The sequence below is a fragment of the Bos taurus genome, chromosome 11 (assembly GCF_002263795.3).
Source record: "Bos taurus isolate L1 Dominette 01449 registration number 42190680 breed Hereford chromosome 11, ARS-UCD2.0, whole genome shotgun sequence".
In the NCBI taxonomy this organism is placed as follows: domain Eukaryota; kingdom Metazoa; phylum Chordata; class Mammalia; order Artiodactyla; family Bovidae; genus Bos; species Bos taurus.
This window is the reverse complement of record NC_037338.1, coordinates 79,904,353-79,913,332: the sequence shown is the minus strand read 5'-3', so window position 1 is coordinate 79,913,332 and position 8,980 is coordinate 79,904,353.

The window sequence follows — 8,980 nt, the reverse complement described above, 5'->3', positions numbered from 1 at the left end:
GGCTCAGACCATGAAATCCTTATTGCCAAATTCAGACTTAAATTGAAGAAAGTAGGGAAAACCATTAGACCATTCAGGTATGACCTAAATCAAATCCCTTATGATTATACAGCAGAAGTGAGAAATAGATTTAAGGGCCTAGATCTGATAGAGTGCCTGATGAACTATGGACTGAGGTTCATGACATTGTACAGGAGACAAGGATCAAGACCATCCCCATGGAAAAGAAATGCAAAAAAGGAAAATGGCTGTCTGGGGAGGCCTTACAAATAGCTGTGAAAAGAAGAGAAGCGAAAAGCAAAGGAGAAAAGGAAAGATATAAACATCTGAATGCAGAGTTCCAAAGAATAGCAAGAAGAGATAAGAAAGCCTTCCTCAGCGATCAATGCAAAGAAATAGAGGAAAACAACAGAATGGGAAAGACTAGAGATCTCTTCAAGAAAATCAGAGATACCAAAGGAACATTTCATGCAAAGATGGGCTCTATAAAGGACACAAATGGTATGGACCTAACAGAAGCAGAAGATATTAAGAAGAGATGGCAAGAATACACAGAAGAACTGTACAAAAAAGATCTTCACGACCCAGATAATCACGATGGTGTGATCACTCACCTGGAGCCAGACATCCTGGAATGTGAAATCAAGTGGGCCTTTGAAAGCATCACTATGAACAAAGCTAGTGGAGGTGATGGAATTCCAGTTGAGCTATTCCAAATCCTGAAAGATGATGCTGTGAAAGTGCTGCACTCAATATGCCAGCAAATGTGGAAAACTCAGCAGTGGCCACAGGACTGGAAAAGGTCAGTTTTCATTCCAATCCCAAAGAAAGGCAATACCAAAGAATGCTCAAACTACTGCACAATTGCACTCATCTCACACGCTAGTAAAGTAATGCTCAAAATTCTCCAAGCCAGGCTTCAGCAATATGTGAACCGTGAACTTCCTGATGTTCAAGCTGGTTTTAGAAAAGGCAGAGGAATCAGAGATCAAATTGCCAACATCCACTGGATCATGGAAAAAGCAAGAGAGTTCCAGAAAAAGCATCTATTTCTGCTTTATTGACTATGCCAAAGCCTTTGACTGTGTGGATCACAATAAACTGTGGGAAATTCTTCAAGAGATGGGAATACCAGACCACCTGACCTGCCTCTTGAGAAACCTGTTTGCAGGTCAGGAAGCAACAGTTAGAACTGGACATGGAACAACAACAGACTGGTTCCAAATAGGAAAAGGAGTACGTCAAGGCTGTATATTGTCACCCTGCTTATTTAACTTATATGCAGACTACATCATGAGAAACGCTGGACTGGAAGAAACACAAGCTGGAATCAAGATTGCCGGGAGAAATATCAATAACCTCAGATATGCAGATGACACCATCCTTATGGTAGAAAGTGAAGAAGAACTAAAAAGCCTCTTGATGAAAGTGAAAGTGGAGAGTGAAAAAGTTGGCTTAAAGCTCAACATTCAGAAAACGAAGATCATGGCATCCAGTCCCATCACTTCATGCGAAATAGATGGGGAAACAGTGGAAACAGTGTCAGACTTTATTTTTCTGGGCTCCAAAATCATTGCAGATGGTGACTGCAGCCATGAAATTAAAACATGCTTACTCCTTGGGAGGAAAGTTATGACCCACCTAGATAGCATATTCAAAAGCAGAGACATTACTTTGCCAACAAAGGTCCGTCTAGTCAAGGCTATGGTTTATCCTGTGGTCATGTATGGATGTGAGAGTTGGACTGTGAAGAAAGCTGAGCACTGAAAAATTGATGCTTTTGAACTGTGGTGTTGGAGAAGACTTTTTAGAGTCCCTTGGACTGTAAGGAGATCCAACCAGTTCATTATAAAGGAGATCAGCCCTGGGATTTCTTTGGAAGGAATGATGCTAAATCTGAAACTGCAGTACTTTGGCCACCTCATGCGAAGAGTTGACTCATTGGAAAAGACTCTGATGCTGGGAGGGATTGGGGGCAAGAGGAGAAGGGGACAACTGAGGATGAGATGGCTGAATGGCATCACTGACTTGATGGACGTGAGTCTGAGTGAACTCCGGGAGTTGGTATTGGACAGGGAGGCCTTGCGTGCTGCAATTCATGGGGTCGCAAAGAATCAGACACAACTGAGAGACTGATCTGATCTGATCTGATATTTGTAATGTTTCATTTATATCTATCATGAAATGAATGCCACAGTAGAGATAAAAGAAAAATAAAACTTTTTGCCTTGTGAACAAGATTCTTAGGATTTTGCACTCTTAACTCATGATAATATGCAACAGTGTTAATTATATTTATTATGTTGTACATTACATCTCTGGTACTTGCTCCTTGGAAGGAAAGCTATGACAAACCTACACAGCAGATTAAAAAGCAGATACATTACTTTGCCAACTAAGGTCCATTTAGTCAAAGCTATCATTTTTCCAGTAGTCATGTATGGATGTGGGAGTTGGACCATAAAGAAAGCTGAGCGCCAAAGAATTGATGCTTCTGAACTGTGGTATTGGAGAAGCCTCTTGAGAGTCCTTTGGACAGCAAGGATATTAAATCAGTCAATCCTAAAGGAAATCAGTCCTGAATATTTATTGGAAGGACTGATACTGAAGCTGAAACCCCAATACTTTGGCTACCTGATATGAAGAACTGATTCATTGGAAAAGATCCTGATGCTGGGAAAGATTGAAGGCGGGAAGAGAAGAGGGCAACAGAGGATGAGATGATTGGATGGCATTACTGACTTGATGGACATGAGTTTGAGCAAGCTCTGGGAGTTGGTGATGTACAGGGAAGCCTGGCATGCTGCAGTCTATGGGGTCACAAAGATTCGGACATGACTGAACAACTCAACTGATCTGAACTGATTTATCTTATAACTGGAAGTTTGTACCTTTCTACTAACTTCATCCAATTCCTTCTCCTCTCAGCTCCTGCCTCTGGTAACCACAAATCTGATCTTTTCTATATTTTATCATTTTTGTTGTTGTTTTTGAACTATAATTGACCTGCAACACTATGGTGTTTCTAGTGTACAACATAGTGACAGATTTCTAAACACTGCAAAATGATCACCGTAAGTTTAGCTGCCATCTGTCACCATACAAAGATACTACATTATTACTGACTACATTCCCCATGATGTGACTCACTTTTTTTGCAAAGAAAAGAAGTTTGTTTCTTTGTACCTCTTAATCTCCCTCACCTATTTCTCTCCTCCCTACAGTCTCTTCCTTCTGGCAACCACCTGCTTATTCTCTATGTCTATGACTTTGCCTGTTTTGCTTTTTCTTTTTCTTTGTTTTTACAGATTCCATATGTAAGTGGAAGCATGCTGTATTTGTCTTTGACTTTTTTCAGTTAGCATGATACTCGTAGGTCCATGTTGTTTCAGATTGTTGCAAATGGCAAAACTTCATTCTTTTTTATGGCTGAGTAATATTGCACTGTATTTATTTACTATTTATATTCTTCATTACATATTCATCTATTGATGGGCGATTTAGTTACTTCTGTATTTTGGCTATTGTCCATAATACTGCAATGAACATAGAAGTACATATATTTTTTCAAATTAGTGTTATCATTTTTTTTGATAAATACAGGAGTGGAATTGCAAAATTGGAAAAACACATTAACATGTGGAAGCTAAATAATATGCTACTAAATAATCATACATCATTGAATAAATTGAGAACTATCTGGAGACAAATGAAAACAAAAATATGATGATCTGAAATCTGTGGTACTAAAACAAATCTAAAAGAGAAGTTTATAACAGTATAAGCCTACCCCGAGCAACAGGAAAAATATTAAACAACCATCCTTATACTTAAAATAAGTAGAATAAGAACAAGCAAAACTCGAAGTTAGTAGAAGGAAATAATAAAAATCAGAACAGAAACACATGAAATAGAGACTAAAAACAGTAGAAATAAATTGATGGACCTAAGAGTTTGTCCCAGGGATGCAAGGATGATTCAGTATCTACAAATCAATCAATGTGATATACCACATTTACAAGTTGAAGAATAAAAATAGTATGAGCATCTCAAAAGATGCCCCAAAAAAGCTTTTAGCAAAATTAATTTATCCATTTATGATAAAACATCTCAATAAAGTTTGTATAGAGGGAGCAAACCTCAACATAATAATGCCATTTATAACAATCCCACAGCTAGCATCATATTCAGTGGTGAAATCTGAAAGCATTTCTTCTTAGCTAAAGAACAAGTAAAGAATGCCTACTCTCAAAACTTTTATTGAATGTAGTTTTGAAGTTCTAATCACAGCAATCAGACAAGAAAAAAGAAATTCAGATTGGAAAGGAAGAAATGAAACTGTCACTATTTTCAGGTGATATGATACTAAATATAGAGAATCATAAAGACATCACAAGAAACTATTAGAACTCATAAATGATTTCACTAAAGTGTAGAACGTAAAATTAGAATATAGAAATCTGATTTCTATAAACAACAACAAAAAACACTCTTCAAATCAAAAGTTAAGAAAAAAATTCCACTTAAAATTGCATCTAAAAGAATAAAATTCCCAGGGATAAATTTAACTAGGAGGTAAAATATCTATACTGAGAAATCTATAATACACTGTTGAAATAAAGAGGATGCAAGAAATGCTCCCGGATTGGAAGAATTGCTTTTGTTAATGTGACCATACTTTCCAAGACAATCTACACATTTACTGTAATCTCTATCAAACACCAACAGAATTTTTCATAGAACTAGAAACAAATAATCCTAAAACTTGTATAGAAACACAAAAGGTACCCCAATAGCCAAAACAATCTTGATGTACCATGCTACCATGCTCCCTAACTTCAAACTGTGCTAGAAAGCTACAGTAATCAAAACAATATAACATTGGCACAAAAATAGACACAGAGATCAATGGAACAGAAGAGAGAGCCCAGAATTAAACTCATATTTATATGGGTAATTAATCTACAACAAAAGGGGCAAGAATGTACAAGGAGGAAACAACAGCCTGTTCAAAACATGGTGCTGGGGAAACTAGATAGCTACGTGCAAAAACATCAAAATGGACTGCTTTTCATAACATATGTAAAAATAAACTCCAAATGGATTAAGGGCTTAAATGTAAACCTGAAACCATAAAACTCGTAAAAGAAAACATAGGCGGCATGCTCTTTGACATTTGTCTTAGCACTATTTTTTGAATATGTTTCCTTAGGCAGAGGAAACAAAAGCAAAAAATAAGCAAATGGAATGATATCAAACTAAAAGGCTTTTTAACAGCAAAGGAAGCTATCAATAAAACAAAATAGCAGCCTAATTAATAGGGAAATATATTCTCAAATGATGTATCTAGTATGGGTTTGATATCCAAAATATACAAAGTTATACAACTCAACATCAAAAGAACAAACAACCCAATTTAAAAATGGGCAGAGGCTGCCTGTGTAAAGCAATCATCCTCTAATTAAAAAATAATTTTAAAATGAGCAGAAGACCTGAATAGACATTCTTCCAAAGAAGACATACAGATTGCCAACAGATGTATGAAAACATGTTCAATGTCACTAATCATTAGGGAAATTTAAGTTAAAACCACAATGAGATGTCATCTCAAACTGTCAGAATGGTTATTATCAAAAAGACAACAAATAACAAGTGCTGATGAGGATATGGAGAAAAGCGGACGTTTATGCACTATCTGTGGGAATGTAAATTGGTACAGATTCTGTGGAAAATAATATGCAGGCTTTTCAAAAAATTAAAAATAGAACTTCCAGGCACATATAATCCAGCAATGTTACTTCAATCATTTGCAAAATCATTAGCTCAAGAGTGACTTTAATTGCCACCTGGAGTATAATATTAAAAAGATTCTAAATACCTCAATATACTTATTAATAAAAAATCTCATGCTGTTTTTGGTTTTTATTTTATCTATTCATACAAAATTCAGTGTTATTTATACCCTCGAGGAACAACATGAAGTCAACTCTATTCAAAGTAACTCTATCCAACTATCAGAGTAAGACCATATGTAGATTATCAATATTAGCCCAGCAAGGGTTCACAGAAAATATACAGACCAGAGACTTAACAGATAATAATCAAGTCAATAAGCACAGCACCAAGGTAACAATTTAACAAGGGGTTGGGGATGGGAAGGGAGGAATAATAGAGCTAACATTCTTATGACGCATGACAAGAAGATGAGAGGTTATGTTTAAGATAGGTGAATCAAGAGACCAATTACATGTGTGTTGTTAAATATATGTGATAAATGCCTGAAGGAACAATTCTAAGCTTTGAAAGTAAGAGTGTCCAGGAAGAGAGTGGTTTGTGGAGTGAAGAAGGAAATGTAGATGACCGTGCCTGTATATACACAAATATGTATATGCACAAGTATAAGTATATATGTATATAACCACATGCATATCTACAGTTACATATATAGATAAATAACATATATACACACACAACACATGGACACATTGTATACTTTTCACATTGCAAGCTGTGTGTGTGTGTGTGTGTGTGTGTGTGTATATATATATATATAAAAAGATCATCAAGCAAGTTTTAAACATAATTGTAGTATATGTACACATACATACATTTATATTTCCAGTAGCAGAGACCACACTATATGCTTTAAGATCCAGGACTCTCAGTTTTTAAGTGTTTACTGAATTTAGAAGAATCTTTCATTGTAGAATAATTCAAATTACTCAGAAAGGTATCTTTATATCATTTTTTTTGGTTATTTTGTTGTTAATACCTAAGCTCAATGTCCTTGCTGACAGATTATTGCTTAATACAATTAAATATCTGCTGTGCCCCAGACATGTTATATACGATGTTTAATTTAATCCTCTACTCATCTGAGGTTAGTGGTGTTATCTCTGTTTTTTAGCTTTACTGAGTTATAATCAATATCAAAAAATTGCACACGTTTAATGTATGGTTCTTATGACGCCATCACCACAACAAAGGTGCTAAATATATCTTTAACCTCTATAACTTTGTAGTGCAAGTCACTCAGTCGTGTCTGACTCTTTGCGACTCCATGGACTGTAGCCCACCAGGCTCCTATTTCCATGGAATTCTCCAGGCATGAATACTGGAGTGGGTTGCCATTCCCTTCTCCAGGGGATCTTTCTGATCCAGGGATCAAACCCAGGTCTCCTACATTGCAGGCAGACTCTTTACCATCTAAGTGACCAGGGAAGCCACTAAAACTTTTTGTGTTCTTTTGTGGTTTTTTGTTATTGTTGTTTTGGTAAGACACAGTATGAGACCTGTCTTTTTAACATGTTTTAATGCATAATGCATTTTATTAACCGTAGACACTATGTTCTATAACAGATCTCTAGAACTTACTCATTTTGCACAACAGAAACTTTATACACATTGAAAAACAATTTCCCATTTCCCTTTCTCTCTTCCCAATAGCTCAGCTGGTAAAGAATCTGCCTGCAATGCAGGAGACCCCGGGTTGATTCCTGGGTCAGGAAGATCCCCTGGAGAAGGGATAGGGTACCCACTCCAGTATTTTTGGGGTTCTCTGTGGCTCAGATGTAAAGAATCTGCCTGCAATGTGGGAGACCTGGATTTGATCCCTGGGTTGGGAAGATCTCCTGGAGAATAGAAAAGCTACACCTCTCCAGTATTCTGGCCTGGAGAATTCCATGGACTGTATAGTCCATGGAGTGGCAAAGAGTTGGACATGACTGAGCAACTTTCACTTCACTTCACTTCATTCCCCTTTCTCTCTAGCTCCTGGCAAACACAATTCTACTCTCAGCTTCTGTAAATTTGACTGCTTTATATATCCCGTATAAGTGGAATCACACAGTATTTGTCCTTTTGTGACTGAATTATCTCACTTACCATTATGTCTAGTTTCATCCATGTCACAAATGACAGGACTTTCTTTTTAAAGTTTTTATTTTCTTCTGTAATATGATGTAACACATTTTCTTTGTCTATACATCTGTCAATGGATATTTAAGTTTCCATATCTTAGCTATTGTGAATTATGCTGCAATAAACATGGAAATACAGAAGCCTCTTGGAGATCTTTTCATTTCTTTTGGATATAAATACAGAAGTAGGATTGCTGGATAATATAGTAGTTCTATTTTTAATATATCAGTACTCTTTTCCATAGTGGATGCACCATTCAAAATCCGCACTGCCAATAGTGTATAAAGGCTCCACTTTTTAACATCCACACTGATACTTTTTGTTTTATGACAGTAGTCATCCTAACAGGTGTGAGGTGATGTGTTCTGTGTTTTTTTATTTTAATATCTCTGCTTATTAGTACCATCAGGCACCTTTTCATATGCCTTTGGCCATTTGTATGTTTTCTTAACTGGCTGCCATTCCTCTATGTTCTGATTTGAAAGCCAGCATGGCATAGTAGTGGATTTTGATGTATAAAATTTTGAATTTGTCTTCTAAGTACTACTTTCTCAATTCTCTCATGTAAAAATGATAACCATATATAACTTTTATAGTAGCAGTAGAGACTTAAAGTATATGAAACTTAGACAGCACAGTGTCTGGGTCATAGTGAACATAACATAAATGGTAGGTAACATTCAGTTAGGTATTAACAACAATAATAATTACAATATATTGCTATCACAGCTCACCTCCATAATAAGAACAATTGTCCTTGGTCTTTGCTGTAGAAGTAAAGTTGAATATAGAAGCATTTTCCATAGTCCTCATTGTTCTTAACCTTTTAAAGTCATTTTCTCAATTCAGCCATTACCTTACCTAGAAATTTAAAGCTATTACTCCTACCTCTGTCTTCACTGACTAATCTCTTGATCTGAGGTCTTGACATGAAATGAAAAAGCTGCAGTGCTTCTTCCAGTATTCATTCTGCAGACTAAACATGTCCAAGTTGTCTGATTTTTTTTTAACCATATGAAATAATATGTATGTGCACGGTAGAGTTTTTGAATTCTGAAGC